Consider the following 8573-nt stretch of genomic DNA (forward strand, 5'->3'; position numbering starts at 1 on the left):
ATGAAGGTGCGGACCTCGGCATACTCGGCGAGCCGGTATGCCCCGGTCCTGCCCGCTTCGCGGAGCGCGCGGGTCGGTGTCGCGTCTGGGAGGAGCGTCCGCCTTGGTACACAGCTTGGAGACATCGGAGGTCCAAGAGCGGAGGTACCATGAGCCACCGCGGAGGCGCGGCGCCGTGCCGGCTCCGGCACTGAGCCGCCCGGAACAGCGCCACTCGCGAATCCGGTGCCGGCGTCATTAAGCCGCGAGCGGTGAGGGTGATATTCCGGCAGCTCCTCCTCAAGCCCCCTCGCGGATCCGGTGCCCGGCGTCATTAAGCCGCGAGGCGGTGAGGGTGATATTCCCCGGCAGCTCCTCCTCAGGCCACAAAACCTTGAAAACTTGGATGGCAGCGGCTGGCAGGTCAGCAAGAAGCCGGTCGACGGAGCGCATATGCTGAACACGCGCGGAGAGGGCGACAAGATAGTCGTACCCATCCCAGTGCGCATCCAGATTTGGAAATTCCCGCGCAATCCGATCCTCCCTCACCTTCTTTAAGGCAAAGACCTGGGATGCCGGGAAGTGCTCTACAGGAAGAAGGAAAAGCATAAACACGAGACACCGGAAAGAGTATGTCGGAAAAAACATGTCGGAAAAAGCAAGGAACAAAGATAAATCTTCAAAGGAAAAAGCTTATAAGCAAAAGAAGGGGCAAGGCAGGAGCTTACGGAGGGCTAGCGCATCTATCTGCATAACCAACCGATCGTACTCCCGGTGATCGGTGGTCATGGTATCAATAAGGCGCTCCGCTGCCTTCCGCGACTTCCTTTCCTCCTCCAGTTCTGCCGCGAGGACGGTGTTGGCGTTGGTGGAATCCTCCACAATCTCCGCCACCCTGGCCTCCGCTGCTACCCGGGCGTCCTTCAAGGCTTGCTCATGCCGGAGCGCGGCTTGTATAGCCTGCTCCTTGAGCTCCCCCAGGGCGGTCTTCTGGGCCTCCAGCACCTCGTTGTGCTCCTTAAGGAGCTGCTCCTTCTCGCCTAAATACCGAAAAGAAAAGTCTTAACAGGCAACAATAGATCAAATGAAAAAAGAAAAGGGTTAGCAGAAAAAGATGGTACCTTGAAGCTTGGCAACCTGGGCCTTCAGGGCCTCGAGGCTAGCTTCCGGAACAACTGTTAAACAAAAAGTGCGTAAGTATCAAGGAAGGAAACATTCCGGTGAAAAGATACCGGAGGCAAAAGAAACAAACCTTGGCAGTGGCTGTGGGCCTCAGCAAGCTCCCGGTGCTCCCACAGAAGCTCCTCGAAGAGTTGCTTCCGGGTGTCAGCAGTGCTCTGTTTAAAAGAAAAAATAGTTGAGAAAGAAACAAGGTTTCAACCCGAAACTCGGGGACTGGCAGTGCCGGTTTCACGCTAAGTTTTAGGTTAAAGTTTTGCGCCAAGAGCTGCGCTCTCACCACAAAACTCGGGGACTGGGAGAATAGATAAGATCCGGAGAGAAAAAGAAACCGGCATCAACAGAAATTATAAAAGAGATTTAGCAGAACTTACCACCACGTTGTTGGTGGCATCGTACCAAGCACTGTCGAACTCTTTCACGGCGCGTTTAAGCCGCGTGAAATGTTCTTCAGTAGACCGGGCCCCGGCGGGATCCGGTGCCGGAAGGCGATCCTTCCCCAGGCCGCGGGTAGAAGCAGAGATATCCGCCTCATTCCACTTCTGGGCATAAGGGAGAAGGTGCCCCAGGTCCTTGCCCGCGCGCTTCAGATTAACAATCCGGCCCAGGAGGCCGGTGGGCTTGTCTTGTGCAGCGAGCGCGGCGGGGCCAACGTGCAGCACCACATCTCCTGAAGCGCCAGAGGCGCCGCCCTCCACAGCCTTGCCGCGGGAAGCCCCGGGCTTGAGGAAAGTGGTGATCTTGGGAGTCCCCGACGGCGCCGGTTGCTTGGCCGCGGAAGGTCCTTGGCTAGGCGGCGGTGTCGGCGTGGCCTTGGGAGGAGAAGGTACCGGCGCGGAAGCATCCGGCGCGGTAGGGGAAGAGCTTGCTTCTTTCTTCTTCTTCTTCGGGGGAGGAGGAACCAGAGGTTCCGCCTGCCCGGCTTCAGTCTGGCCGGCGCCGATGTTGCTGGCGCCGGTGTCTTGGGTCTCTGGAGGGGAGGTGAAGTCCTCCTCCGCGCGGTGATCTGGAGGTGTTGGGGCCGCGCGCCCCGAACTTGTAGTGCCTCCCGAAGGGGAGGCAGAGGTGTTGCCGGCACCAGATGGTACCGGACTTGAGTGAGGAGGAGGAGTTGAAGTCCTCGCGGAGCCGGTGGAGCCAGCGGAGCCGGCAGAGCCAAGCTCAAGCGCAGGGCTGAGAGAAAGGAAGAACAGAGTAAGTTGGGAAAAAGCAACCGGAAAAGAACTCGGTGGAAACCAAGAAAGCATAAAAAGAAGATAAGAACTTACCCGGAAGACATCGGCATCCGCTTCTGCTTATAGCGCTTGGTGCCCACCTGCTTCCCACCAATAACCTCAGTCCGAGGGCGTTTGCCGGAAGAAGCATGGCTGGGGCCGGCGTCGGCAGCTGGAGGATCGCTCTTTTGGCCCTCGGCCATGAGCTTGCCCAGAAACTCGTCGCCAACCTCGGCCTGCAGCGGGGGGACATGCTCATGGACCTGTGGTTTGTTGCTGGCTGAGGGAAGATCTACAGATTGGAAGTAACAAAAAGGGTATAAGAAAACGAACAGGAAAGCTACCTCGAGTATGGTCAAGTCATCAGACGAACCAGCAGGTTCCGGCGGAGACTTGCCGAGGCGGGAAGCTGGGGTCCGGCCCATCCTTAGATCCAGCCAATGAATGACAGGATCCGGATCGTACTTGTCCAGGGGCCTCTTCTGGCGAGGGCCTCGCCGGTCTGAATCGATCCGGGGGAAGCGGGCCTTGGCCTGAAAACAAAGGAAAAAGAAAGATTAGACACAAGTACAAAAGTTACCGCTAATACGACCAGAGCCGCATATCTTCTTACATCTTCGGACGGAGGGTTCCTGGCGCTGAGGGGGCAAAGGCCCCACTCCCAGTCATCCGGCATGTCAGTTTGGCAGATCTGACTAGCCTTAAGGACCACGTCCTCCTTGCTCAGGGCCAGGCCGGTGATCTTAGTAGGATCACCGGGGCCGTACATCTCACTGATCTTGTGAGCACGCCGCTGGAGGGGAAGCACCCGGCGGCTGATGAAAGTGCGGATGATATCGTCGGAGCAGATGTCGGTGTCCTTCATCAACCTCTGCATGAAGCGCACCACCCGGTTCGTCTCGGCGTGATCCCTTCCGGGGTTGTACTGCCAATTAGTCTTGGCTGGAGGCGCCGGATTGAATGCCGGCAGGTTGATGAGGTCCTCGTCGCCCGCATTCCTCACATAGAAGAATGTCGTCTGCCACAAGCGGCAAGACTCGAGGCCATTGAACTTAAAAAAGGGGCTCCCTTGACGGGAGCCGATGATGCAGGACCCGCATTGAACGGGGGGTTTGGGGGCAGGAATGTCCTTGCCCTGGACCGAGTTGATCCGAAGGGAGAAAAAGCGGGCAAACGTCTCTCGAGCGGGACGGATGCCAATGTAGCCTTCCATGAAGGCCACAAAGCAAGAAAGGTAAAAAACGGCATTGCCGGGGAGATGATGAGGTTGGAGACGATAGAAATCAAGGAACTGACGAAAGAAGTCAGAGGCAGGAAGGCCGAAGCCACGCTCAAAGTGAGCAAGGAAAACAACAGTTTCACCGGGTTCGAGCACCGGTTGGATTTCGCCGCGAGGAAGCCGGCAGGTGACTCCTTCCGGAATCCTCCTGGACCGGTAGAGCCAGTCGATCTCGTATTGGGTCACGTCGGAACCTCTCCAGGCTCCGCGTGTCTTGTCCTTTCCGGAGGCCCGGCTAGATGTGCCGGTCTCTTGTTTCCGGCTGGACGTCTGACCCATCCGGGCGGCGTCGCCGGTTAGCCCACCGGAAGCGTTGCTATCCTGAGTGCTAGAGGTGGCCGCAGGGAGAGACTCTTCACTAGACATGGGGATCTAGAAGATGCCGAGATCTACCGAGAAACAGCTTTCCCCGAACGAACCCACGCGCGAAGATCTACGAGTAAGAAGAAAAGCAAAACAAAGAGCGAATAAATACTCTACCGTCCCAAGATCCAAAGTGCAAGAGGAAAGGGGTAAAGGCGCGTCGAGCCTAACCTGGGGCGGCGGAGTTGCGAAGGAAGAAGTTCGCTGGAGAAACGGCGAGCCTGCGACCGGCGAGGAAGTCCGTCGGCGGCGAGGCGAAGAAGTGCTTGAGGAAAGGCGAATGCGGCGGGCTCGGCGGAGTCGCTGCTGAGGATCTCCGCGCAGCGAAGTCCGGCGGAACGCAGGCGTGAGTTCGCCTGGCGACGGGCACGAACGAGCGGCGGAAGACGAAGAGCGGCGGAGAGCACGGAGGCGAAGAACTCTGTGCGCAAGGAAGTGGGGAATGCGAAGAAGATGAAGAGAGAGCGGCGGTTGCGCTTATAAAGGAGAAGGGAAATGGGCTGGAAACCGCTGGGCCGCGGCGGTTCGCCTCGCGGCCCACGGCGGTTCGCATCATGGGCCGCCACGTGTCAAGGAGATACACGCAAAAACAGGAGGCCACACGGAGGCGCACGCGGGATCCCGAAAAGGTAGTGGGATCCGCTGCGGTGCATTAAATGCGTGCGCGGGAGTCGAAACGATGTGACAACGGACACTGGCGCGTCAGTTACAGTGCGCATGTCACTGACAGGCGCGGGACCCGATATATTCTCGACTTCGCCGAGGAAGGAGTAAAGACACAAGGTGCCGGAAAAAAGAGGTGCCGGAACCAGCCTTGCGAAGAGAAGAAAAGGAACAAGGGTAAAGGTGCCGGAACTAAGCTCAAAAGATGAGTGGCTAAACCGGTATCTTAAAAAGATGAGAACCTGGCATGGTCCGTAGGATAGAATCCTCCAGACTATACCAGCTTCGGGGACTAATGTTGGGGGGATAACCCCCGGTATGCCAAAGGCATGCCAAACCGGATGGTTTGAGCCATCAAGATACCGGTTTAATGTTCTTACCGGAAGCCTAGTAGGAATCCGGGAGAGCAAGGCTAAGCCGGTATCCCCAAAGGGGTATGCCGGAACCCGGTAAAGAAGATACCGGAAAGGAGAGCCCGTCGGCGAGGTCCGGTCAAAGATTCTCTTCAGAGCAAGAAGACAAGGATGAGCCAAGCAAAGTAACTTTATTCAGAGCCCTGGCGCCAAAGAGAGAGGTGACGTCCAAAGAAGCCGGAGGACATCAGCAGCCCTGATAAAAGAAGGCCCCGGTGTCATCTATGGTTAAAGTAGCTTTGTACAGTAGCCTGTTAAAGTAGCTTTGTACAGTAGCTCTGTAAAGTAGTTTGTCCAGTCAAAGATGCCATTAGGGTTTCTTGCAGTGTAAGCCACCCTCTCCCCTATATAAGGAGAGGGGGCAGCCCTTCTTCACGGGCAAGCAAGTAGGTACGCGCGTGTGTAGGAAGGCAGAGCCTGTAACTTGTGAATCAATGAAAATGGTGATCTAGAGGGAGTTCTTCCTTGTGTCTTTCTTCTTCAACCTCTGGTCTTGGCCAAGTTCTTGAGGAAACCATCCGGAATCTCTTCCCACCTGATCGCGAACCCTCCCCCGAATCCTCTTGCGTCCATTCGGCCCCAATCTAAGCCATCCTATGGCATCTGCTCGTTCACCACGACGACAGCTACTGATCATTATATGTTTGATACATCTCCTTCTAGTAACAATGATGGTATGGTCACAGATGAACATACTGTGAAAGATAACTATTCTATTTCTTATGATGACACTGTGCCTCCAATCTTTGATGATTATAAAGAATGCTATGATATAGGTTATAACTATCCTTATGAAACTTGTCATAGTTATGATTGGATTGCCAAAAATAATTCCCTTAGTATGCAACTTGTTTACCATGTTCAAATTCTTGATAATGATCTCGCTCCAATTACTATTAATGAGAAGAGTTTTTCTTATGCCAAAAATAATGATACTTTTATACACATGAACCATGATAAGAATGTTTTAAGTGATGGATATATTGTGGATTTCATCAATGATGCTACTGAAAGTTATTATGAGAGAGGGAAACATGGTTATATGCATCTTAATAATATTAAGTTTCCCCTCTTTATGTTGAGAATTTTGAAGTTGCGCTTGTATTGCCTTCTTATGCTTCTCACTTTGTTCTTCATGAATTTATTTGTGTACAAGATTCCTTTTCATAGGAAGTGGGTTAGACTTAAATATGTTTTGAACTTGCTTTTTGATGCTCTCTTTTGCTTCAACTCTCATCCTTGTACGAGCATCGTTAAAATTGCTGAGCCCATCTTAATGGCTATAAAGAAAGAACTTCTTGGGAGATAACCCATGTCTTTATTGTGCTACTGTTTTGTTGTGTCTTGGAAGTTGTTACTACTGTAGCAACCTCTCCTTATCTTATTTTATTGCATTGTTGTGCCAAGTAAAGTCTTTGATAGTAATGTTGATACTAGATTTGGATTACTGCGCGAAAGCAGATTGCATGCTGTCACGAATTTGGGCAGAGGTTCTCTCGTAGGTAACTCGGAAAAATATGCCAATTTACGTGCGTGATCCTCAGATATGTACGCAACTTTCATTCAATTTGAGCATTTTCATCTAAGCAAGTCCAGTGCCTCTAAAAAATTCGTCTTTACGGACTGTTCTGTTTTGGCAGATTCTGCCTTTTATTTCGCATTGCCTCTTTTGCTGAGTTGGATGGATTTCTTTGTTCCATTAACTTCCAGTAGCTTTGTGCAATGTCCAGAAGTGTTAAGAATGATTGTGTCACCTCTGAACATGCGAAATTTTGATTATGCACTAACCCTCTAATGAGTTGTTTCGAGTTTGGTGTGGAGGAAGTTTTCAAGGGTCAAGAGAGGAGGATGATATATGATCAAGAAGAGTGAAAAGTCTAAGCTTGGGGATGCCCCCGTGGTTCATCCCCGCATATTTCAAGAAGACTCAAGCGTCTAAGCTTGGGGATGCCCAAGGCATCCCCTTCTTCATCAACAATTTATCAGGTTTCTTCTCTTGAAACTATATTTTTATTCGGTCACATCTTATGTACTTTACTTGGAGCGTCTGTTTGTTTTTATTTTTCGTTTTACTATTTTCCTTCTCTGAATAAATTCATGCTTGTGTGGGAGAGAGACACGCTCCGCTTGTTGATATGAACACTGGTGTTCTTAGTTCTATCTTTAATGTTCATGACGGAGTTGAAAACCGCTTCGTTAAACAGAAAATGCTGCATGTGGTAATTGGTATAATGTCTTGAATAATTTGATACTTGGCAATTGTTGTGCTCATATGGATCATGTTGAAGCTCGTGCATCATGTACTTTGCACCCATTAATGAAGAACTACATAGAGCTTGTTAAAATTTGGTTTGCATGATTGGTCTCTAGAGTCTAGATATTTTCTGGTTAAGGTGTTTGAGCAACAAGGAATACGATGTAAAGTCTTATAATGCTTACAATATGTTCATATGTGAGTCTTGCTGCACCGTTTTATACTTGAGTTTGCTTCAAACAACCTTGCTAGCCTAGCCTTGTATTGAGAGGGATTCTTCTCGTGCATCCAAATCCTTGAGCCAAAAACTATGCCATTTGTGTCCATCATACCTACCTACCACATGGTATTTCTCTGCCATTCCAAAAGTACATTACTTGAGTGCTACCTTTAAACTTCTATTCTTTGCCTTTACAATACATAGCTAATGGGAAAATAGCCTTAAAAACTATTGTGGTGAAGAATATGTACTTATGTATCTTATTTCTTAATAAGTTGCTTGTTGAGCGGTAACCATGTTTCTGGGGATGCCTGATACGTCTCCGACGTATCGATAATTTCTTATGTTCCATGCCACATTATTGATGTTATCTACATGTTTTATGCACACTTTATGTCATATTCGTGCATTTTCTGGAACTAACCTATTAATAAGATGCCGAAGTGCCGATTGCTCGTTTTCTGCTGTTTTTGGTTTCAGAAATCCTAGTAAGGAAATATTCTCGGAATTGGACGAAATCAAAGCCCGAGGGCCTATTTTCTCACGAAGCTTCCAGAAGTCCGAAGGAGAGATGAAGAGGGGCCACGGAGGGGCCACACTATAGGGCGGCGCGGCCCCCTTGGCCGCGCGGCCCGTGGTGTGGGGCCCCGTGCCACCTCTTGACCTGCCCTTTCGCCTATAAAAAGTCTCCGTGACGAAAACCCCGGATCGAGAACCACGATACGGAAAACCTTCCGCGAGACGCCGCCGCCGCCGATCCCATCTCGGGGATCCAGGAGATCGCCTCCGGCACCCTGCCGGAGAGGGGAATCATCTCCCGGAGGACTCTACGCCGCCATGGTCGCCTCCGGTGTGATGTGTGAGTAGTCTACCCCTGGACTATGGGTCCATAGCAGTAGCTAGATGGTTGTCTTCTCCCCATTGTGCTATCATTGTCGGATCTTGTGAGCTGCCTAACATGATCAAGATCATCTATCCGTAATTCTATATGTTGCGTTTGTTGGGATCC

The sequence above is a fragment of the Lolium rigidum genome, chromosome 7 (assembly GCF_022539505.1).
Source record: "Lolium rigidum isolate FL_2022 chromosome 7, APGP_CSIRO_Lrig_0.1, whole genome shotgun sequence".
Lineage (NCBI taxonomy): Eukaryota > Viridiplantae > Streptophyta > Magnoliopsida > Poales > Poaceae > Lolium > Lolium rigidum.